Raw genomic sequence first — 24,876 nt, 5'->3', positions numbered from 1 at the left:
CCTGTGATTGGTCTTGACTGAATGTTTGACTGTCATGTTCTGACTGGCTGCAACATAACAGAGGCAGTGAAATATGTGAAAGGAAAATCTAGAACCAGTGAGACAGATATGACAGCATTTAAGGCGAGCAGGGGATGGTCTCATCACCACTACCTCCTCACCTCTTCCCATACATCAACACTACTCCCCCACCCTACCTCCTCCCTCCTCACTGGCTCCCATGCGTCAACAAGCATCCTCAGTAAAGGTAAAGTGCAGTTAAATGTTCACTAATTTTATTTATGGTTTATATTTATACTTTATTGTTTTGTGTATGAAAAATATGTTTGGTATTCTGCATAAAATGTATTTTTAAGTTAATATTTTAGGGTGTGTGGAATGGATTAATTCAATTTACATTATTTCTTATGGGAAAATTAGTTTCGAGTTATGAATTAACTAGTTACGACCCGTCTCTAGGAACGGATTAAATTCGTAAATGGAGGTACCACTGTATAATGTAAATAACCACATGTATAAATGTATTAATCAGTAGTAATTATTTGTGGGCCTAAGTGCGCGACGGTCATACACTCGGCACTAAAAATCAAAATATTTTTTACGACGAAAAAAGATGTTTGCTGCTCAGAATGAAGCCAACATTATGCTGTTATTGCCCAAAGTGTCGTTACAGGATGAGAACTATACTCAAGGTCTCTCACTCTGCCATACATCATATGGCATATACTCTTGCCATACTTCATATGATGGTTTTTGTGTTGCTCCCCCTGCATGTGTGACTATGTGTGCTTGCATGTGTCTGTATCCATACTTTATGTGCATGCATACTGATGCACATGTTTGTGTTGGTATGAATAAACATAAAAAGGGATCCCTTAATGCAATCAAACAAACAAAAATATGCAACACACTACAGTATTAGCCACAGTAGGAAGGAGAAAAGTCCACAAAACCAGTTAAATGTGCAGGAGAAGCAACACATTGCACTCTTTGTACTTCTCGGCTGTCCCAGGACTCTGAGAAAGTAAAATGGAAGTTAAACACTTGTTATATAGGCAAATAACTTAATATATCAATATTTATATATGTGGAAAAACCACATTTGAAAAAATTTTGATAGCTGAATGCATTTTTGGCTCAATTCACCTTTATCAGAGCAAGATATAGAGTGGAGAGGAAAGATTTGCTGGACAAATCTTATAGTCAGCCCCCAGGGGGAGACAGGTCACATGACCACAAGGAATTAGGGATGAAACCATACTTTAAGGAGAAAGGGGGGGGCAGGGGGGGGGGGGCAGGGGGGGGGGGCAGGGGGGGCAGGGGAAGGGGCAGGGGGGGGGGGGGGGGAAGGAACAGGGGATAAGAAACAGGAGGGAAGAAAAAAAGAGATGGGAGGATTAAAGTGAAAAAATTTTCTTTTGAACAAAAACACAGGAGAATAGCATTTAAACTAGCTACATGGTTGCTACACTGTATTGACATGTTATATTGAAACTTACATGGGGGGGTCTAATTTGTACATGCCAGGGCTATCAATAAGGTATTGTAACCTTAACACTATCACGCTCCTGGCAGTACCCTGTGTAACTTTCCCTTAGTGTGCCATTCGTTTTGGGCGACCGCGCGGCGAGACTGAAATGTGTATACTCTTTTCGGTCTTCTCACCTTAATTTTCCATGTATGTATTTAATTTTGGTATCAATTTGTTCGGGAGAGAATGTTCTAGAGGAATATACAGTGGCACCTAGAATTACGATTGCCCCTACTTACGATAATTTCGAGTCATGATGTAAATTTCATCACAAAATGCAACTCGACATCCGATGGTGTCGTCAACTTCCGATATTTGTTGGTACACGTTCGGGTCGACCGAGCGCGTGGTCCCCGGTCACGCAGCCGACCTGCCTCAGTTTACTACAGCTACCCGCTTAGTGACGATCGCGCCTATAAGAAATTCTGCGTTTGTGGTGATTTTTTTGCATTTTGAACATTAAAGTAATTATTATATATATCACGTAATGAGTCCCAGGAAAGTCAGTGGTAAGGCTCAACATATGAAAACCCATGTAAGGATGACCATAGAGCAGAAACAAGAGTACAGAATGTCTCTTCCTCAACAATTTATTAAGAAAATATGTGCAGCATGGGGGTGCCAGTCGGCCGAGCGGACAGCTTGTGATCCTGTGGTCCTGGGTTCGATCCCAGGCGCTGGTGAGAAACAATGGGCAGAGTTTCTTTCACCGTATGCCCCTGTTACCTAGCAGTAAAATAGGTACCTGGGTGTTAAGTAAGTAATTATCAAAAGAAGGCACCAAACCGGGAAGGCTATGTAGCACCATCAAATACGCAAAATAATCAGAGGGCGCTAAATATCACCAAGGATGCCAATACGAGAACAAAAACGCATAAGGCGAACGATATCAAAAGTATCCGAGTCACCAAGAATTCTATCGAGGGACAGGTGACCGCGAGGGGCGGTCGGAAAGCAAGACACACGCTCGTCCTGGAAGTCAGGACATTCAAGAAGGACATGCACGACCGTAAGAGGGACAATGCAACTAGGACAATAAGGAGCAGGGCGGCGCTCCATCAAGTGACCATGGGTTAAGCGAGTATGGCCAATACGCAACCTCGCCAGAGCTGTTTCCCACCGCCGGTTACGGTGGAAGGAGGACGGCCACGAGGAAACACAACATTTAAGAGTACGTAGCTTGTTACCAGTAACAGACAACCAAGAAGCCTGCCAACGGGTAAGGACTGAGGAATGGATAACCGGGTAAAAGTCGGAATACGGAATGCCTTTACGAGAGATGGGACAAGAGCGGACAGCTTCCTTAGCGGCAGCATCCGCACGCTCATTTAAAGACACGCCAATATGGCTGGGAACCCAACAAAACTCAACCGACTTAAATTTACTGTGAACGAGAAACAGCCAATGCTGGATCTCGACAACTACCGGATGAACTGGATTAAAGCACCCGAGAGCCATGAGGGCACTACGAGAGTCAACAACAACCACAAAGGAAGACTGACAACGAGAAAGCAGGAGACGAAGAGCATAGAGAATAGCATAAAGTTCTGCTGTAAAGATGCTAGTCTCCGGAGGCAAGCGACACATATAAGTGCGATCAGGAAAAACAACAGAGTAGCCAACACCGTCCGCTGACTTAGACCCATCGGTGAAGACAGAAACGGAGCGGGAGTGAGAAGAAAAGTGCTCGAGGAAAAGGCGTTTTAGAACTGTAGGAGGGGTAAAAGCTTTAGTGATACGAGTCAAGGATGTACAAAACCGCGGAAGAGGGACCTTCCACGGGGGCAAAGAAGGAACAACACGAGGAGAAACATCAGAAATACGAATGGAAAGAGAATCCTGGAGGCGAGATAACCGGACAGAAAGAGGGAGGTGGGGAAGAGGAACAGGAACCGCAGGAGGGGTAAAAGTTAAAGCACGACAGAGGCGAGAGGAAGGATGTTGCAAGGACCGCGCAAGATAGCGAAGACAGTAGCGATCACGGCGGTCCTGGAGAGACAGGAAGCCAGTGTCAACATACAAGCTAAGGACGGGAGTCGAACGAAAGGCACCAGAACCGAGGCGCAACCCAGTATGGTGCAAAGCATCAAGACGGCGAAGAGTAGAAGGAGAAGCAGACGAGTAAGCAGGGCAACCATAATCGAGCTTAGACAGGACGAGAGAGGAATGTAAAGCAAGGAGAGTGCGCCTATCTGCCCCCCAAGAAGTATGGGACAAGACCCGAAGGAGGGTAAGGGACTTAGAGCACTCAACACGGAGGTAAGAGATATGGGGAGACCAAGACAAACGAGTGTCAAGGAATAACCCCAAAAGCTTCGCGGAATCTTTGTATTCAAGGGGATGACCATAAAGTGACAAAGAGGGACGAAGAACAACCCGTTTCCGCGTAAAAGTCATGGCACAAGTCTTAGAAGTAGAGAACTTGAAGCCATGACCTGTGGCCCAAGACGACACGGCATCAATCGCAAGTTGAAGCCGGCGTTGAAGGAGAGGCGAATCATCACCCTGACAACAAAGGGTAAGATCATCGACATAGAGAGCGGAGAAGACACCAGAAGGAAGAGAGGAAAGAAGACCATTGAGGGCAACCAGAAAAAGAGTAGTGCTCAGAACACTACCCTGGGGCACACCTTCGTATTGCTGAAAAGAGGGAGACAGAGCGGTACCAAGGCGCACCCGAAAGGAACGACGAGAGAGGAAGCTGCGGAGAAAGAGAGGGAGATGACCACGAAGGCCAAAAGAATGAAGTTGAGATAGGATATGATAACGCCAAGTGGTGTCGTAAGCCTTTTCTAGGTCAAAAAGGACGGCAACAACGGAGGTCTTCGCAGCAAAAGCAGTACGAATACAGACCTCCAAGTTCACCAGGACATCTGTCGTGCCGCGGCACTTGCGGAAACCAAATTGAGAAGGGGAGAGGAGGTGATGGTGTTCCAGGAACCACATCAGACGAACGTTAACCATACGTTCAAAGAGTTTGCAGACACAACTTGTGAGAGCAATAGGGCGAAAGTCCTTAGGGGAAGTACCCAGAGACCCCGGTTTGCGAACAGGGAGGACAACGGCATCGAGCCAGTCCTCAGGGACTGACGACGACTCCCAGATCCGATTATACAGACTCAGTAAATACTGAGACGTGCTCGGAGGGAGATGGCGAAGCATCTCATAATGAATACCATCGGAGCCCGCCGCCGTAGAACCGCAGAGGGCCAGGGCAGAACGAAGTTCAGAGAGAGAGAAGGGATCATTATAGGGAAGCTGAAGATGAGTGCAGAAATCTAAAGGACGAGACTCAAGGACAGGTTTACGAAGAAGGAAAGATTGGGGAAGATGAAGACCAGAGCTAACAGAAGAAAAGTGGGAACCCAGTTCGGAAGCGACCTGCAACGGGTCCGCCACAAGAGTATCATGGAGGTGAAGGACCGGTGAAACATCGGGAACGAACTTACCCGCTATCTTGCGGATACGCTTCCAGATCTGGGCCAGAGGGGTTTCGGACGTAATTGTCGAGACATAAGATGCCCAACATTCACGTTTAGCCGTACGGATGGCCCTACGGGCCACCGCACTCGCTTTCCGAAAGAAAAGAAAAGAATCGGTCGTCTGCCTACGGCGGTGCTTCTTCCAGGCTGCACGCTTACAGCGGACAGCCCGAGCACAGTCCGCATTCCACCAGGGAACGCACTTCCGTGGACCCCGAGAGGAAGAGCGAGGAATAGAGCGGAGGGCAGCGTCGAAGACAGTGTCATGAAAAAGGAGGAGAGCGCGAGAGAGGGGCAGAAGGGAGAGGTCAGAGAGAGTAGCACTGAGGGAAAATAGGGTCCAGTCCGCCTTAGCAAACTGCCACCTAGGGAAAGAGAGGGAAGGGCGAAAAGAGAAAAAGGAAACAAGGATGGGGAAATGATCACTTCCATGGAGGCCATCAAGAACCTGCCATGTGAAATCTAAGTAAAGAGAAGAAGAGCAGAGAGAAAGATCAAGACAAGAAAGGGTGCGAGTTCGAGAGTCCAAATGAGTGGGCTCACCAGAATTCAGAAGAGACAGGGAAGAAGAGAGGAGAAACGGCTCAAGGAGGCGACCCCGGGTATTCGTCAGAACGTCACCCCAAAGAGAATGACGACAATTGAAGTCACCCAGCAGGAGCACAGGCTCCGGCAAGGAGTCTAGGAGGTGTTTCAAATCAGGAAGAGAGAGCGGGACACTCGGGGGGAGATAAATGGAACAAACTGTGTACCATTTCCCCACAAAGATACGAGCAGCAGAACAATGGAGAGGCGAAGGAAAAAGTAAAGGAACAAAGGGAACATCAGCCCGAATCAAGAGAGCAGAAGAATTAGAAGCCCCAGCAATGGCTGGGGGGGGGGAGAGAAAGGAATAGCCACGAAAACGACCAGGACGAGCACCAAGCATCGGCTCCTGGAGACAGACACAAAGGGGCGAAAACCGCGAAACCAGAAGTTGGAGTTCGAGGAAATTGGCGTAATAACCTCGAACGTTCCATTGAAGAATGGACAACGACGAGAAGAGAAAGGACAAAAACAGAGAACAAGGAAGAAACAAAGGCGAAAGACCAACAGAGCACGTTAAAGAATATCAGGGTCGGGATCAGGGTCAGCAAAGTCAGGGTTAGGGGGCATGGGTAAACTGAGCAAAGACGGAGGGAAGGAAACGGGAGAACAGATCAGAGGTGGGCGGGCAGGGTCCGGAGGAGGAGGAGGAGGAGGAGGAGACAACGGAGAGGAGCAGTCAAGGACAGCAGCAGGAAGAGGGGGAGTAGAAAGAGAGGAGCGCACCCCAGCAAGAGCAGCAACCGAAAGGGAAGCAGGGGCCAAAGAAACCTCCATAGCAGGAACAGGGGGCGCAAGCACTGAAACGGGAGGGGAAGGAGCAACAGAGCCAGAAGGAGGAGCTGAGGAAGAAAGCGAAGCCTTCTTACCCGCCGGGGAAGAGGAAGGAGAGGAGCCAGGCTTACGCTTCTGACTTAAAGAGACCGGTGTCCCAGCAACTACGTACCGGGCAACGGATTCCAGTGTCTCAACAGGAGAAGCCGAACGAGAGCACACACGACGGCCGTTAGGAGAGCGATGGACATCCGCCCGCACCGACAGGCGGCGGGGAGAGCCGATAGATGGAGGAAGAGGATGGGAAGGAGGATCGGAGGGGGACGAGGAAGAAGACACAGAAGACACGACAGACCGGGTAGAAGGAAGGGGAACCCCAGACAGAGGACCAGGAGGAGGATCCTTCGGGAGAGAACCCAAAGGGACAGAGGAGGGGGCAGTGGGCGCATCAGGGTCCAAGGCCTGGAAACGGTTGCGAGGCTGAGGAAGGCGGGAAGGACGAGGAGAGGAAGAGCGCAACACGCGAGCATAAGAGATATTAGCATAAGGCGGGAGCCGGCGAACCTGGCGCCTCGCCTCAGGAAAAGATAAACGCTCCCGGTGCTTCAAGTTGAGGACGGCTGCCTCAAGCTTGTAATGGACACACGCACGGGAGAAGGTAGGATGGGCCTCACCGCAGTTGAGGCAACGAGCCTGGGGAGAAGCGCACTCCGACTTAGAGTGACCTTCGCCACCACACAAAGGACAGAGAGAGACAGTCCCGGAGCAGCGGAGGGCACCATGCCCAAACCTCCAGCACTTGTTGCAGAGCCGAGGAGAAGGAATGTACTCCTGGACAGAGCACCTGGCACCAGCAAGAATGACAGAGGGTGGAAGGGTCCTACCATCAAAGGTAATCTTCACAACCCGGAGGGGTTGACGGCGACTACCACGAGGGGGACGAGTAAACGTGTCCACCTGGAGAATAGAATGGCCCTGGGCAGCGAGGATATGTCGAATATCGTCGTGGCAGTCGCGTAGGTCCCGAACACCGGTCGCAACATGGGGCGGGAGCAAAATAGTGCCAACACTGGCATTCAACTGAACGTTCTTCGAGACCCGAACGGGGGTCTCGCCAAGGCAGGATAAGGCAGCCAAGCGGGAAGCAGCATCCTGAGAAGGAGCAGCAACGACACGTGTACCGAGACGAGTGGGGTTGAAAGTAATGGAGGCATCCACGGAATCAATGAGATGTCGATGGAGGGAGAAATCGTCAGGAGGCGCAGAATCAAGAGGGAGGAGATCAAAATATTTGGCCCACGAAGCGGGACCAAACAAGGCTTGATAGGTAGCAGAACTGGAAGGAATCGAGCGAGGGCGGCCGTGACGAAGACGGCGGTGAGAACCCCCAGAGAGAGAGGGGTTAAAAGGCGCAGTAGTTACAACTAGAGAAGGACCCACGCCAGGGGACGAGGTAGTCACCACTGGGGGCTTGGGGCTCGACCCAACCACAGAGGAGGGAGGGGAGCCAGAGGAAGGAGTCGGAGAGGCCAAAGGAGGAGCAAGGTCGGGGCCCAATGCAGCGGAGGCTACAGAGCCCGGTCTTCCAATACGGACCGACTCGGGGGCTTGGTCGCCCACCCCACGAGCCTGAGAAGGTAAACCAGAAGAAGCCGAAGCAGGGGTAATCATCTTGACGAAAGAAATAATTCACTCACGAATGTGCCCCCACACCCACCATGGAGCCACAATTAGAGGCAGGACACCCAACAAGAAGCTATCGCCGATCTTGTCGGGGCCTCCTAGGGGTGCGTCGCGAGTATACGCCCCACAAACGCCACCTTAAGAAACCGACAGTCCGTCGAGATCGGGTTCAGTGACGAAGTGGGGATTGACAATAAAAGGTTCCCCTCGCTCTCGACGTCGGGTACTGCAGTTCTACGGGTGCATGAGTATGCCTCCTCAAGCACCCGGGTGTCAAAATAGAAGAAGTCCAAGGGAAGAACCAGAACGAGCAAAAGGTCGGCAGGAAACGGCAAGCAGATAGGAGAAGAGGGGGGAGAAAAACGAAACAGAAGGAAAAGGAAAAGATGCCCAGCAGAATTGGAGAGGACGGCAGCAGGAGCACAAGGCTAGAAAAGGACAGAGGACTGTCCCAAGGAGCATCACACTCCGGCAGCCGCCCACTAAGCCCCCACACGGCGACAACGAGCTGAGCGGGGAGGGGGTACCTGGGTGTTAGTCAGCTGTCACGGGCTGCTTCCTGGGGGTGGAGGCCTGGACGAGGACCGGGCCGCGGGGACACTAAAAGCCCCGAAATCATCTCAAGATAACCTCAAGATGGGAAGAACTGCAAACCTTTGCTGAAACGACTCACCCAAATCAAGGTGCAGTAGGCCGTTGCCTTAACCTATTCAATGACACTGATGCATCATTACAGACAAATGTTAAAACAAAGGGGAAAACAAATGTCTCTTGACAAATTTGTAGGGAGACAAACAAGCACTGAACCACAACCAGGTCCTAGTGGTATTCAGGTAAAACGTAGGAGAGAGTGTGTACCCCAGAGAAAACATCACTGCCTGATGTGATAATGGAAGGGGACTCCCCTTCCAAACAGTAACAACTCTCCTCCTCCCCCTCATCACCATCTTCCATACGCCATCAAGAGCCCTCCATAAAGGTAAGATCAACTTGGGTACTGTATTGTAGTTAAAAAAAAAAACATTGTACTCAGTATAAAATGTATTTGTATGTTAATATTTTAGAGGGTGGGGAACGGATTAATTCAATTCCCTTTATTTTTTATGGGAAAAATCGCTGCGACTTACTATCCCTCTCTGGGAACGGATTAGTATCTTACGTCGAGGCCCCATTGTATCTATCAAATTTCACCAAAGCCGACAAGAGACCCGCACCCAATAAAAAACTATGGCGATCGTTAGCCTCGAGCACCAAACAGCGATGAAATGTTTATGCTCTTTTCAGGTTTGTCAACTCCAGAATTGTTCTACATCGTTAATTTTGGTATCACTGTGATTGCAATAAAATTCCCTACATGGACATATGCATATAAAGTACAAATCATTGGCGCGCCCCACCCGCAAGACTGGGAAGTTGCCCAAGGGTTACCCGCTACCGTACGCCCAACGGTACATCGGCTACACCCCTACTGAACAGTTTATACTCTTTCATGTTTCTGACCTTAATTTTCGATGTATGCGTTTCATTTTGGTATCAATGTGTTCTCAATAAAAGTTCTAGAGGAACATATGTATAATATGTCACCAAAGCTAGTGTGATGCTGGGACCAAATAAAAAACTAAGTCGATTGTTAGCCATGCGAGCTAAACAGCACGAACAAGTTGCTATTCTTTTCAGGTTTATCAAGTCCAAACTTGTTCGACATCGTTCAATTTTGTATCACTGTGATCACAATAAAATTCCCTACACGGACATATGCATATAAAGTAGACAACATGGGCGCGCATCACTTGCAACGACCCCTAAATTCGCTGAAGCCTTACCCGCTAGAGCACACTCATTGCCACACCCGCTACACCCAGTACACCAGACACACACAGTTTGCTAACAGAAGTTTTTGTGCTACATTGTTCATTGTAGTATCAAATTATTCAAAATAAAATGCTCTAAATGGAAATACGAATACAAGCAATAACAACCGCAATATATATAAGCAATACCAATAACAAAGTCTAAAGCGTAATATATTTATAAGAACTTGTACAGTGTTTGTACTTATCCCACGGAATGATACCTGGTTGATACCTGGTTGATGGGGTTCTGGGAGTTCTTCTACTCCCCAAGCCCGGCCCGAGGCCAGACTTGACTTGTAAGAGTTTGGTCCACCAGGCTGTTGCTTGGAGCGGCCCGCAGGCCCACATACCCACCACAGCCCGGTTGGTCCGGCACTCCTTGAAGGAAACAATCTAGTTTCCTCTTGAAGATGTCCACGGTTGTTCCTGTAATATTTCTGATGCTCACTGGTAGGACGTTGAACAATCGTGGACCTCTGATGTTCATAGTGTTCTCTGATTGTGCCCATGGCACCTCTGCTCTCCACTGGTTCTATTCTGCATTTTCTTCCATGTCGTTTACTCTAGTACAGTATGTTGTTATTTTACTGTGCAGATTTGGGACCTGTCCCTTCAGTATTTTCCATGTGTATATTATTTGGTATCTCTCTCGTCTCCTTTCTAGTGAGTACATTTGGAGAGCTTTGAGACGATCCCAATAATTTAGGCACTATCTCGTCTATGCGTGCCGTATATGTTCTCTGTATTCCCTCAATTTCAGCAATCTCTCCTGCTCTGAAGGGGGAAGTGAGTACTGAGCAGTACTCAAGACGGGACAACACAAGTGATTTGCAGAGTACAACCATTATGATGGGATCTCTGGACTTGAAGGTTCTCGTAATCCATCCTATCATTTTTCTGGCTGACGCAATACTTGCTTGGTTATGATCCCTAAACGTTAGGTCGTCGGACATCATTATTTACAAATCCTTGACATGCTGTTTTCCTACTATGGGCAAATCCGATTGTGTTTTGTACCCTGTATTATGTTTAAGATCCTCATTTTTGCCGTATCCGAGTACCTGGAATTTATCACCGTTAAACATGTTATTTTCTGCTGCCCAATCGAAAACTTTGTTAATATCTGTTTGTAGTTTATCAATGTCTTCAGCAGAGGTAATTTTCATGCTGATTTTTGTATGATCTGCAAAGGATGACACGAAGCTGTGACTTGTGTTTTTGTCTAACTGATATGAGAATAAGGAACAGCAGTGGTGCAAGGACTGTACCTTAAGGTTCAGAGCTTTTAACTGCGCTTGGACTCGATTTTACTTGATTGACTGTTACTCTTTGTGTTCTGTTCGACAGGAAATTGAGTATCCAGCGTCCTACCTTACCAGTTATACCCATTGACCTCATTTTGTGTGCAATCACTCCATGGTCACATTTGTCGAATGCCTTTGCAAAATCTGTGTATACGACATCTGCATTATGTTTTTCCTCTAATGCCTCGGTGATTTTGTCATAGTGGTCAAGTAGCTGTGAGAGGCATGATCTTCCTGCTCTAAATCCACGTTGGCCTGGATTGTGGAGGTCATTGGTTTCCATGAAACTAGTGACCTGACTCCTGATCACTCTCTCAAATACTTTTATTATGTGGGACGTTAGTGCAACTGGTCTATAATTCTTTGCCAATGCTTTGCTACCACCCTTGTGTAGAGGGGCAATGTCTGCTGCTTTAAGCGCATCTGGTATCTCCCGTGTCCAAGCTCTTCCTCCACACTATACTGAGTGCCTGTGCTACTGGCACTTTGCATTTCTTTATAAATATTGAATTCCATGAGTCTGGACCCGGGACTGAGTGCATGGGCATATTGTCAATTTCTTTCAAAATCTGCCACACTTGTGTTGATATCAGTTATATTTACAGGTGTTTGAGTATCATTCATAAAAGAAATTGTCCGAATCTTCCACTTTCATGCTGAGTATCGGAGTGCTAAACATTTCCTCATACTGCTTTTTTAGGATTTCCCTAATTTCTTTGTCATCCTCAAATATGAACCTTCACTAATGCGAATAGGTCCAATACTGGCAGTGGTTTTCGCTTTTGATTTAGCGTATGTGACGAAATATTTTGGGTTTTTCTTTATTTCTTGAATTGCTTTCTGTTCTAGTTGCCTTTCTTCAGTCTGATAGGAATGCTTCAGTCTCTGTTCAATTTCTTCAATCTCCCTGTTTAAATTATTTCTTCTCTGTATGGAGAGTCGTGTCTGCTTAAGCATTTCCGTTAATTTCTTCCTCCTTTTGTAATGTTGTCTGCGTTCTCTTTTCTACATTGGACCTCTTTCTGGCTTTTCTCAAAGTAAGTAATTATCAATAGAAGGCACCAAACCGGGAAGGCTATGTAGTACCATCAGAGGGCGCTAAATATCACCAAGGATGTCAATACGAGAACAAAAACGCATAAGGCGAACGATACCAAAAGTTTCAGAGTCGCCAAGAATTCTATCAAGGGACAAGCGACCGCGGGGGGACAGTCGAAAAACAAGACACACGCTCATCCTGGAAGTCGGGACATTCAACAAGGATATGTATGACCGTAAGAAGGACAATGCAATTCGGACAATAAGGAGCAGGGCGGCGCTCCATTAAGTGACCGAGTTAAACGGGTATGGCCAATACGTAACCTAGCCAGAGCCGTTTCCCACCGCCGGTTACGGTGGCAGGAGGAAGGCCACTGGGACACACAACTCTTAAGAGTACGCAGTTTGTTACCAAGAACAGAAGACCAACAACTCTGCCATCGGGCAAGGATGGAGGCATGAATAACTGGGTAAAAGTCAGAATAAGGAGCACCTTTAAGGGAGATAGGACAAGTGCGGATAGTGTCCTTAACGGCAGCATCCGCACGCTCATTTAAAGAGACACCAACATGGCTGGGAACCCAGCAAAATGCAACCGACTTAAATATACTGGAGATAAGAAACAGCCAATGTTGAATCTCGATGACCACAGGGTGGACTGGATTAAAGGACCCTAAAGCCATGAGGACACTACGAGAGTCAACTACTACCACGAAGGAGGATTGCCTCAAGGAAAGCAGGAGACGAAGAGCATAGAGAATAGCATAGAATTCTGCTGTGAAGATGCTAGCCTCCGGAGGAAGGCGACACATATAAGTGTGGTCAGGAAAAACAACAGAGTAGCCCACACCTTCAGCAGACTTAGACCCTTCGGTGAAGATGGGAACGGAGTGGGAGTGAGAAGAAAAGTGCTCAAGGAAGAGGCGTTTCAGAACTGTAGGAGGGGTAAAAGCTTTAGTGATGCGGGTCAGAGAAGTACAAAATTTGGGAAGGGGGACCCTCCACGGGGGCAAGGATGGAACAATACGAGGAGAAACATTGGTAATACGAACCGAAAGAGAATCTTGTAAGCGAGACAAACGGACAAATAGAGGAAGGTGGTGAAGAGGAACAAGAACTACAGGAGGGGTAAAAGTCAAAGCACGGTAGAGGCGAGAGTGAGGATGCTGTAAGGATTGTGCAAGATAGCAAAGACATTAGTGATCATGGCGATCCAAGAGAGACAAAGCCAGTGTCAACGAACAAGCTGAGGGTAGGAGTTGAACGAAAAGCACCAGAGCTGAGGCGCAACCCAGTATAGTGCAAAGGATCAAGACGGCAAAGAGTAGGAGAAGAAGTAGAAGAGTATGCAGGGCAACCATAATCGAGTTTAAACAGGACGAGAGAGGAATGCAAATAGAGGAATGCAAATAGAGGAACGTGCACCTGTTCGCTCCCCAAGAAGTATGGGGCAAAACCTTAAGTAGTTTAAGGGCCTTAGAGCATTCAACACGGAGGTAAGAGATATGGGGCAACCAAGACAAACGAGTGTCAAAGAATAAACCCAAAAGCTTAGTTTAGTTTAGTTCATTTATTATGCACCCCATACCCATCTTGTGGGCGGTAGTGGAAAGGGTTAGAGGCACATAATGGGCTCAGGGACTGAACCCCACAATTCATTTAGCTAAGCAAGCTACGATCTTGATGAGCTAGTTACAAAATTCAGTACAAGTCGTCACATCAACAATGGGTTCGAGATCGACCACAAGTACAGTTTCTAAATTAAGCAACTGACATATGTGGAGAGCTAGTGTTACAATTGATATGTTAGTCCTGCACACCGCCCCCATCCAGTGGGCGGTGTGCAGTGGATGGGGGGCGGTGTGCAGCTTCATGGAATCTTTGTACTCAAGGGGATGACCATAAAGTGACAGAGGGACGGAGAACGACCCACTTCCGAGTAAAAGTCATGGCACAAGTCTTTGTAGTAGAGAACTTGAAGCCATGATTGGTGGCCCAAGATGACACGGCATCAATCGCAAGTTGAAGCCGCCGTTGAAGGAGAGGCGAATCATCACTCCGACAGCCAAGAGTAAGATCAACATAAAGAGCAGAGAAGATGCCAGAAGGAAGGGAGGAAAGAAGACCATTGAGGGCAACCAGAAAAAGAGTAGTACTCAGAACACTACCTTGGGGCACACCTTCATACTGCCGAAAAGAGGCAGAGAGAGTGGCACAAAGCCTGACTTGAAAGGTACGACAAAAGAGAAAGCTTTGAAGCAAGAGAGGGAGATTACCACGAAGGCCAAAAGAACAAAGTTGGGACAGAATATGGTATCTCCAAGTCATGTCATAAGCCTTTTCCAGGTCAAAAAGGACGGCAACAACGGAGGTCTTCGCAGCAAAAGCAGTACGAATATAGACCTCCAAGTTCACCAGGACATCAGTCGTGCTGCGGCACTTGCGAAAACCAAATTGAGAAGGAGAGAGGTGATGACGGTGTTCCAAGAACCACATCAGACGGACATTTACCATACGCTCAAACAGCTTGCAAACAATTCGTGAGAGAAATAGGGCGGAAGTCCTTAAGACGTACCGAGAGACCCTGGTTTCCGAATAGGGAGTACAACGGCGTCGAGCCAGTCCTCAGGGACGGACGACGACTCCTAGACCTGGTTATACAGACTCGGTAAATACCAAGACGTGCACGGAGGGAGATGGCGAAGCATCTCATAATGAACGTCATTCGAGCCCACTGCTGTAGATCCGCAGAGGGTCAGGGCAGACTGAAGTTCAGAAAGAGAGAAAGGATCGTTATAGGGAAGGCGGAGAGGAGTGTGGAAATCTAAAGGATAAGATTCAAGAACAGGCTTACGAAAAAGGAAGGATTGAGGAAGATGAGAACCAGAGCTAACAAAAAAGAGAGTGGGAACCCAGTTCAGTCGCGACCTTCACTGGATCCGCCACAAGAGTTCCATGGAGGTGGAGTACTGGTGAGACATCTGGAACGAACTTGCCCACAATCTTGCGGATCTTCTTCCATATCTGCAGTAGAGGAGTATCGGACGAAATGGTGGAAACACAAGATTTCCAACTCTCACGTTTAGCTGTACGGATGGTCCTACGGGCCACCGCACTTGCCTTCTGAAACAGAATAAAAGAATCAGCCGTCTGCCGGCTGCGGTGTCTCTTCCAGGCTGCACGCTTACAGTGGACAGCCCAAGCACAGTCCGCATTCCACCAGGGAACGCACTTTCGTGTGCCCCGGGAGGAAGAGCGAGGAATAGAGTGGAGGGCAGCGTTGAAGACTGTCATGAAAAAGGAGGGCACGAGGAAAAGGCCGAGGTCAGAGAGAGTAGCACGGAGGGTGAATAGGCACCAGTAAGCCTTGGCAAACTGCCACCTAGGGAAGGAGAGGGGAGGGTGGAAAGAGAAAAAGGAAACGAGGATAGGGAAATGATCACTGTTATGGAGGTCATCAAGAACCTGCCATGTGAAATCTAAGTAAAGGGACGACGAGCAAAGATAAGAGAAAGATCAAGACAGGAAAGGGTGAGAGTTCGAGAGTCCACATGAGTGGGCTCACCAGAATCAGAAGAGAGAGAAGGATCGAGGACAAACAGTTCGAGAAGACGGCCTTGGGTGTTTATCAGAACATCAGCCCAGAAGGAATGTCGACAGTTGAAATCACCCAAAAGGAGCACCGGCTCTGGCAAGGAGTTCAGGAGGTGCTTAAGATCAGGAAGGAAAAGAGGGACATTTGGAGGAAGATAAACGAAACAGACTGTATACCATTTATCCACAAAAACACGGGCAGCAGAACAATGGAGAGGTGACGGAAGAACTAGAGGGACGAAGGGAATATTGGAACAAATTAGGAGAGCAGTAGAGTTATGAGCCCCAGCAAGAGCAGGGGGGAAGAAAGAAAGGAATGACCAGGACGAGCACCAAGCAAGGGTTCCTGGAGACAAACACAAAGTGGTGAAAACTGTGTAATTAGAAGTTGGAGTTCATGGAAGTTAGCATAAAATCCACGAATATTCCACTGAGGAATAGACATTATCAAAGAGAAAGGACAGTAACAGAGAACAAGAAAGAAATAAAGGTAAAGAAGAACACAGTTTATTAAAGAATCTCAGGATCAGGGTCAGGGTCTGCAAAAATCAGGGTTAGGGGGCATGGGTAAACTTAGTAAGGATAGAGGGGAGGGAGCGAGAGAACAGACCAGAGGCGGACTGATGGGATCCGGAGGAGGAGGAGACAACTGAGAGGGGCAGGCAAGCACAGCGGGAGGAAGGGGGGGGGGGCCGAAATCAGGGAGTGCACCTCAGCAAGGGCAGCAACCGAGAGGGAATCGGGGGTGGAAGAAACCCCCATATCTGGGACAGGGGGTCTGACCACTGAAATGGGAGGGGACGTAGTGACAGTCAGAGGGAGGGGGCGAGGAAGAGAGGGAAACTTTCTTACCCGCTGAAGGAAGAAGAAGGAGAGGAGCCAGGCTTACGTTTCTGACTCGAAGAGACAGGCGTTCAAGTAACAACGTACCGGGCGAGAGACTCAATGGTCTCAGCAGGAGAAGAGGAAGGGAAGCGAACAACACGAAGATTGCTGGGAGGATGATGGATATCAGCCTGGACAGACAGGTGGCGTGGAGGGTCAAGAGACTGGGGGGAGGGTCGGGAAGAAAGAGTGGGGAAGATGGGGAAGAAGACAAAGGAGATATGGTGGACTGGGTAGGAAGAGGGGAAACCCCAGGCGGAGAACCTATCGGGACAGGAGGCAAAGGAATAGAAGAGAAGGTGGTGAGTGTGGTTGGGTTTAAGGCTCGGAAACGGTTGTGAGACTGAGGAAGACGGGAAGGACGAGGAGAGGTCGAACGTAACACGCGAGCGTAGGATACGCCTGCGTAAGGGTTGAGACGACAAACTTAGTGTCTTGCTTCAGGGAAAGACAGACGATCATGGTGCTTCAAGTTGAGGATGGCTTCCTCGAGTTTGTAGTGTATACACGAGCGTGAGAAGGTAGGGTGGGCCTCACCGCAATTGAGGTAGTGAGCCTGGGGAGAAGTGCACTCGGACTTAGAACAACTATCATCCACACACATGGGGCATAGATACACAGTACTGGTGCATTTGAGGACACCGTGCCCAAACTTCCAACACTTATTGCAAAGTTCAGGGGAGGGAATGTACTCCTGAATGGAGAGCATCTGGCACCAGCAAGAATAATAGAGGGCGGAAGGGCCCTACTATCAAAGGTGATTTTTACAACTCAAAGGGGTTGACGGCGACGACCACAAGGGGGTCGAGTAAACGTGTCCACATGGAGGACAGAATGGCCTTGGGCTTCGAGGATATGTTTAATATCCTCATGGCAATCTTTGAAATCTCGAACACCTGTTGCAACATGGTGTGGGAAGAGAACTGTGCCAACACTGGCATTTAACCGTGTGTTTTTGGAGACCCGAACAGGTGTCTCTCCAATGCAGGACAAAGCGGCTAAGCGAGTAGTAGCATCCTGAGAAGGAGCAGCGACGACACACGTCCCATAACTGGTGAAGTTAAAGTAACAGAGGCATCTACTGAATCAAGGTGTTTATGGAGGGAGAAATCATCAGGAGTAGAATCCAGATGGTGGAGATCAAAGTATTTAGCCCACGTAGCGGGACCAAACAAGGCGTTGTAAGTATTATTACGGGAAGGGATCGTGCGAGTGCGGCCGTGGCGGGGACGGCGTTGAGAACCCCCAGAGAGAGGGGGTAAAAGGTGCAGTAGTCACAATGAGAGATGAAGCCGTGCCAGGGGACGAGGGGGGTCACCACTGGGGGCTGGGAACTCGACCCTACTGCAGAGGAGGGAGGGGAGTTGAAGGGAGTAGTCAGGGGGTTGGGGCCCAATGCAGCAGGGAGCTACAGGGCCTGGACTTCCAACACAGTCCGACTCTGGGGCTTGGTCACCCACCCGACGAGTCTGAGAAGGTACAAGGGAAACATTATCTGCCATGAAAACGAGGAAAACTTTCATTCACGAATGTGCCCCCACACCCACCATGGCACCACAATTAGAGGCAGGACACCCAACAAGAAGCTATCGCCGATCTTGCCGGGGCCTTCCAGGGGTACCTCATGAGTATACGCCCCACAAACGCCACCTTAAGAACCGTGAGTCCGTCGAGAGCGGGTTCAGTGACGAAAGGAGGATTGACAATAAAAGGTTCCCCTCCCTCGGGACGTCGGGTACTACAGTTCTACGGGTGCAAGAGTATGCCTCCTCAAGCACCCGGGCGTCAAAATAGAAGAAGTCCAAAGGAATAACCAAAACAAGCAAAAGGTCGGCAGGAAACAACAAGCAGATAGGAGAAGAGGGAGGAGAAAAACGAAACATAAGGAAAAGGAAAAGGCGTCCAGCAAAATTCGTGAGAGCAGCAGCAGGAGCACAAGGCTACAAAAGGACAGGGGACCGCCCTAAGGAGCATCACACTCCGGCAGCCGCCCACCAAGCCCCTCCACGGCAGCAACTAGCTGGACAGGGAGGGGATTTAGTATTAAAACACACTGTCTATTCGGAGGAGGGGGTGCTCTTTCACTTGGTTTGCAGCAGCAGTCAAGAGAAGTCAGTCGTCATTTGTGTAGGGTGTTACGGTCTCCTACAATAACGACAAGTACATTGTATCTTGAGATCTTGAGATGATTTCGGGGCTTTAGTGTCCCCGCGGCCCGGTCCTCGACCAGGCCTCCACCCCCAGGAAGCAGCCCGTGACAGCTGACTAACACCCAGGTACCTATTTTACTACTAGGTAACAGGGGCATAGGGTGAAAAACTCTGCCCATTGTTTCTTGCCGGCGCCTGGGATCGAACCCAGGACCACAGGATCACAAGTCCAGCGTGCTGTCCACTCGGCCGACCGGCTCCCTTGAAAACGACCGGCTCCCTCATACATGCTATAGCGGTGCTCCTCCTCTGCGTTAGTGATAGGCAGTTTTTAACTAATGTTTGTTTATAGAACCCAATGTGTATGTAGGTGGCGGTTTGTTTTATCTTAATTCATTCACACGGATTTCTGTGACAAGTGGTCTATACCCCATCAATATTAGTCCCTATTTGTAAAGTGTTAACACTTTCGCGCTCTCGGCACTCAAAAAAAAAACAATACCCCAGATGCTTTCGGCACTTCGCGCGCCTACGCGGTAAGACCGAAAAAGTGTACACACGTTTGACTGTCCTGACAATAATTGAAGGAGCACGTATTTAAATTTGGTATCACTGTGTTCGCTATGAAATTGTCTATAAGAGCATACCTATAAAATGCCGCCCAAGCATAAGGAGTATCAACACCAAATAAAAAACTATGCAAATCACTCGCCGAGAGCGCCAAACAGCAACAAAATGTTTCCACTCTCTTAATGGTTGCGAAGCCTACAGTTGTCCTACATCGCTAATTTTGGTATCATTGGAATCGCAATAAAATTCTCTACACGGACATATGCATATGAATGTTTAATATGGGTAATTGCCCACCCGCAAGAGTGTGTGAAGTGGAGAGTAGTTAGCCGCGAGCGCACTGGCGAAAACAAAGGGGGGAAATCATGCTTGGAAAGTTTATACATTTATACGTTTCCTGACCCTACTTTTCTATGTACGTATTTCTTTTTTATACCAATGTGTTCGCAATAAAATTTTCTATAAGATGAAATGTATAACAATTGTACAAAGCATGTGTAAGAGAAGCGCCAAATATAGAACCACGTCGCTCAGTATGCGTTCGCGGCAGAAACGAACACATTGTTTTCGTTCGTTTGATGTTTGTCATGTTTATACTTATTGAAACATTATATAATTTGTATGACAGTGATCGCAGTAAAATTCCCTACACAGACATACACATAACACATACAAATATTTCCCACGTGTTGGATATATCAACGGCTAAAGGGAACCCACTGCCACACGGCCGCCACACCCAGAGCCACACCCACCCGCCACACCTCCAAACATACTTTGTGTTTTTTTTTTCACTCATAGAAGTTTATGTGATATAATATTCATTCTGGTACCAAAAAATTCGCAAATAAATTCTCTACAAAACGTATATAATATAACTTCTTATAGATGATAAAAAATTCCAAATAGGTGTACTTACCCTGTCTATGTTGATTGAAGATCAACAGTTGAGCATTTTTTCTTCACTCCACCATCTTCAGGCTTCTGATCCTGAAGTTGCTCATCTGATGTTTCTTAGGTGGAGTGAAGCTGTTGCCGGTGGTTATTTTTTCTCCACCCAAAATATCTTTCTTCGGTGGTACCTTGTGTAGCAAGGCGCAGCGCACAGTGCCACATCACAAGTTTTACATCCATATATCACGTCCCTCCTTTTGCCAGACTTGAAACAAACACGGCATCATCTTTTTTTTAGCCAAGTGCACGAGTTCATGCGTCAACTTGTAGTCGAGATGTTGTTCTGAATCTATAATTCTTCTATTTCTTGGATGCACTGGAGGAATATTGTCTTCTACAGGAACCACCAAACTTGTAGTAGAATCTTCTATGAAATCAGAAACATCAAGTGGTTCTATGTCCTCAATGTCCATTTCAGAATTTGTGGTTGATGAGTGGGCTTGAGGTGTTGAGGTGAACAGAGGACGCCTCGCACCAGATGGGCCGGGTGTTGAAACTGCCGCGTCAGCAGGAGGAGCTGCGCTGGCATCTATGTCGGGAACATGTGGTATGCTTGTTGTTGTTGGCCATTCCTCGCTGTTCCACGCCAATAAGGCTTTTTGAATGCGTGAAACTCTAATAGCGTTAGCTTTTTTGTATCTGTTGAGTAGTGGTTATACAATGCGTATGCATTGTGCATGGCCATTTGCAGAAAATAGAAAGTGATCTTCTTGGTCCATTTGTGGGTTTTTCTTGCAAACTCATAATATTTGACCATTTGATCAAAATGATCAACACCTTTCATGACCTTATTGTAATCCACTATGGCCTTTGGTTTGTTCATTTTCACAATTTCTACTCCAGTTCTCCTGTCACGTTTACAAACGCGTTTCCTGCGCTGTGCTTGAGTAGTGTCGGCATTGTGGATATTGGTGATGACAGAGACGGGGCGCTTGTCCTTCCAAACTATAACATGATTTCTATTTCCATGAAAACTCCATGAATGAAACTCCATGAAAACTATTTCATGGAGAAAAATCTGAGAGTATCCCCATCCATTTCGGTTAGAAAATGGAATTTATAGAAATATTTTTTCGATGGACTACAAAAGTAGTCTGTTATGCGGAATCGTAAGAAAAACCGGTGACGAGCTATCTCTAATCTAAAGCGCGAAAGTGTTAAGTGCCAGGATTTTGTGTGTTGTTAAAACCCATGTTACCTTTATAGCTCAGCAAGGACATGTAGAATAGTGTGGTGACCCAAAGTCCCAGTTTGTGTGGGTTCAATAGTCGATGCATCCCTAAGGTTGACGTTCGCTGAAAAGTATCCCTCAATCTCAACAATCCTATATATAGCATAACAGAGCGCCCCATATTCAGTGTAAAATAATCCTGTGTTGCTCAATAAAACTCGGTTGTGAAATTGTACTCCAAGGTGTATTTCTTGTCCCTTGTAGAATAAGATTTATTGTTACAGGTATTGGCTTAAAAGTGTTTTTGTGAAGTAAATGTATATATCCATCCCTTTATTTATAAGAAAGAACAGGTCTTGTTAGTTTTTCTATAAGTATGGCTACCAATCTCATGCCCTTACAACATGATGCACCTCTGGCTGAACCAACCAAGCATCCCCCCACTAAAGGACATCTTTGAAAGCCAACTTACTTATTCTTTCCCAGAAAAGGAGGGGCCAGCAGCAAACAAAACTACCCTAAGGGCCAAAAAAAACACAGAACCCAGCACCTAAGGAGAGAATGAAGCTCACCCACATGACAACTAGAGGCAAAAGTGAGAGCAAAAAACAGAACCTTACACACGCAATCATAGACCAAAGGGGACACCTTTAACCCCTGCACTGCACACCTGTTTTTGGCAAAAACTTAATAGTGCAATTGTTAAGGACATATTTATGTTTTTATAAATATTCAGGTAAAATTAATGTCAAAATGTTTCCAAAATGTTTCATTTCAAAACACAGAGTGATGAAAACATTAAAATATAGCCTAATTAGTAAAAAAAAAATGGTACAGCTCTCAGAACAAGATTTTTCGGTTAGCACATCACAGTGGTTAATCAATCAGAATAAAGCAAGAAAAGAACAGGGACCAAAGACCAAGCAGGCTCAAGCGACATGTCGAGGTGAAACAGTACCTGAGAAAACTTACGAAACAGGGCAGAGGAAGTATCAACCCCGAACACAAGCTAAAGCAGATCTGCCAGTTCCGGATGATATGAAGCTAAAGTACTTGGCAAATGATGCCAAACCAGAAAAACAAGTGACACAGATGAGGAACGATGAAGGTAGAGAAAATGCCAGGAGACTTCATTCTGTTGCAGAGAGGAGGACTGCAGGTGGAACACTAACAAACCAGCCACTTGATCATCTTGGAGATGCCCGGAAATACATGTCAGAGACTCTTAACGAGAAGATCGGAAAAGAGCAGAACCAGTAAGGTAAATCACTTGACTAATCTTTGCAAAGAGACGAAGCACCAGGAAAACGGCTCGGAGCAAGAGCTAGACCAGGGGAAGAAGTCCAACTGAAAGGCCTCCACCATGAGCGCGCAATGGTCTGTAATGGAGCCACAGAAGAGGAAAGTGCCACGGACTAATCCGGCGTGAAGAGGTTCACATCCAGGCACCCAAGTGTTTGGCAAAGCCAAAGGAAGGGGTCGATGTCTATGATCCACCCCCTGTGGAGATGGAAAAGAACCGAGAAAGATTGTCGGACAGAACGTTGGACACTACCTGGGCATGTATGGCCAAGAAGACAAACTATATGTATATTCCAGCTCCAAAGAGATAGGGACAACAGAGAACCCATCCATCCCAGTTGAGACAAGGAACCACAGGGAGACAGCCTGAATGAAGCCAGACCACAGAGCCTAGAGGGACCTGAACCCTCGCCAGCGCATATTAAAAGGTCACAAACCCCCACATTGGGCTAGGATACTAGACGTATTAAAGTACTAGGTGCCCAATGAAGACGAGGGGGGCCATGGCCCCTGACTAGCGTGGTGAACACTGGTCACGTAGATCCAACTGAAATCGGAGACATCCACGAAGATGTCGAGTGAGGGGTGGAAGAAGATGCCAGGGAACCAAACCCCGGAAAACCCGAAGAGGAAGGGCTTTCAGAGGCCACATCTAGTGTTCTAGGGCCACTAGATGTGGCCTCTGAAAGCCCTTCCTCTTCGGGTTTTCTGGGGTTTGGTTCCCTGGCATCGTCCACTGCAAAAGATCCAACTCTGAAGAAACCAAAACAGACTGAAGCAAAACCCTGTCCAAGAAAATCAGAAGAGCAAAGTAAACACTCGTGCATAACTACTAAACTAACCACCGAGTCACCTAGCACCCGCTCAGAGCCAACACACAATGCGAGCCTCATCCTGGTAAGATCGTTGAAGGCAGGGCCAGCAAGCAGACTTGAGAATCCCAACGAGGCCCAGCTAAGCTCAAACCTGGGCAGGAACCAATAGGACTTCTGCCAGTCCATCAGGAATCCAATAAGAACCTGAACCCTAACCAACAGACATATGAACCGGCTGGGAGCCCACACCAGCCAAGGCTTGTGTGGGTCAGCCTTGACCACCACAAGTGATGAAACCCTCTAAGGGAACAAACTCCAAACACTCCAGGGAAGAGATCCCTAGAAGCACACGGTGGGGGGGGGGGGACCTGTGCACATGCAGCGCCAAATGTCCTATACTCCTGCTTGCACAGCACAAACATGTGTTGGAACGGCTACAGAAGAGGTGGGAATAAATGAGCAAGTACAGTGGAACATCTTACAGTGAAATATATGATAAAGGCACAAAAAAATTTATACCAAAACAGAGATGCAGAACTAGGAAACAGGATTAGTTTAACAGAAGTTGCAAAAGGGCCAGAGACCAGAAGACACAAAAGTAGAATCAATACAGGAAGAGGCCAAACCCCCAAACATACCAGCGATACAAAGATGCGAGAAACAACTACACGGCAGCGAGGAGAGAGGCAGAAAGAAATTTTGAAAAAGGGATCGCAGAAAAATGTAAAACAGAATCAGGTCTATTCTATAAATTCACAAACAACAAATTGCAGGTAAAGGATAATATTCAGAGATTGAAAATGGGAAATAGATTCACGGAAAATGAAAAGGAAATGTGTGAAACATTAAATGAAAAGTTCAAAAGTGTGCTTGTACAAAATGAAATCTTCAGAGACCCAGACAACAAGAATTCCAGAGAACAACAGAGCACATAGAGGTGTCTAGAGACGAAGTGGGAAAAAATGCTCAAGGAGCCAAGTAAGAACAAAGCAGTTGGTCCAGATGGAATTTCACCATGGGTTCTGAGAGAATGTGCACCTGAGCTCAGCATTCCACTTCAACTGATTTTTCAGGCATCCCTGTTTACAAGAGTTGTAGCTGATGTGTGGAAAAAGGCTAACATAGTTCCAATCTACAAAAGTGGAAGCAGGGAAGACCCCCTTAATTAGAGACCTGTATCATTGA

The 24,876-nt window shown here is 47.3% G+C and overlaps 1 protein-coding gene across 2 annotated transcripts in view; it reads right to left on the bottom strand.

Moving 5' to 3' along the window:
- Positions 1-528: 528 nt before the first annotated feature.
- The window catches only part of LOC123769720 (uncharacterized), a 190,819-nt gene continuing 166,471 nt past the window's right edge, over positions 529-24,876 (bottom strand). For both annotated transcript variants that reach the window (XM_045760932.2, XM_045760933.2), the window contains exon 8: positions 529-1,016. The gene's annotated coding sequence lies outside the window, so the exon portion shown is untranslated. The remainder of the gene's footprint in view (positions 1,017-24,876) is intronic.

This window comes from Procambarus clarkii, chromosome 45 (genome assembly GCF_040958095.1).
Source record: "Procambarus clarkii isolate CNS0578487 chromosome 45, FALCON_Pclarkii_2.0, whole genome shotgun sequence".
Classification (NCBI taxonomy): Eukaryota; Metazoa; Arthropoda; class Malacostraca; order Decapoda; family Cambaridae; genus Procambarus; species Procambarus clarkii.
The sequence above is the reverse complement of the archived record's forward strand: the minus strand, read 5'-3'. Positions and strand labels throughout refer to the sequence as shown.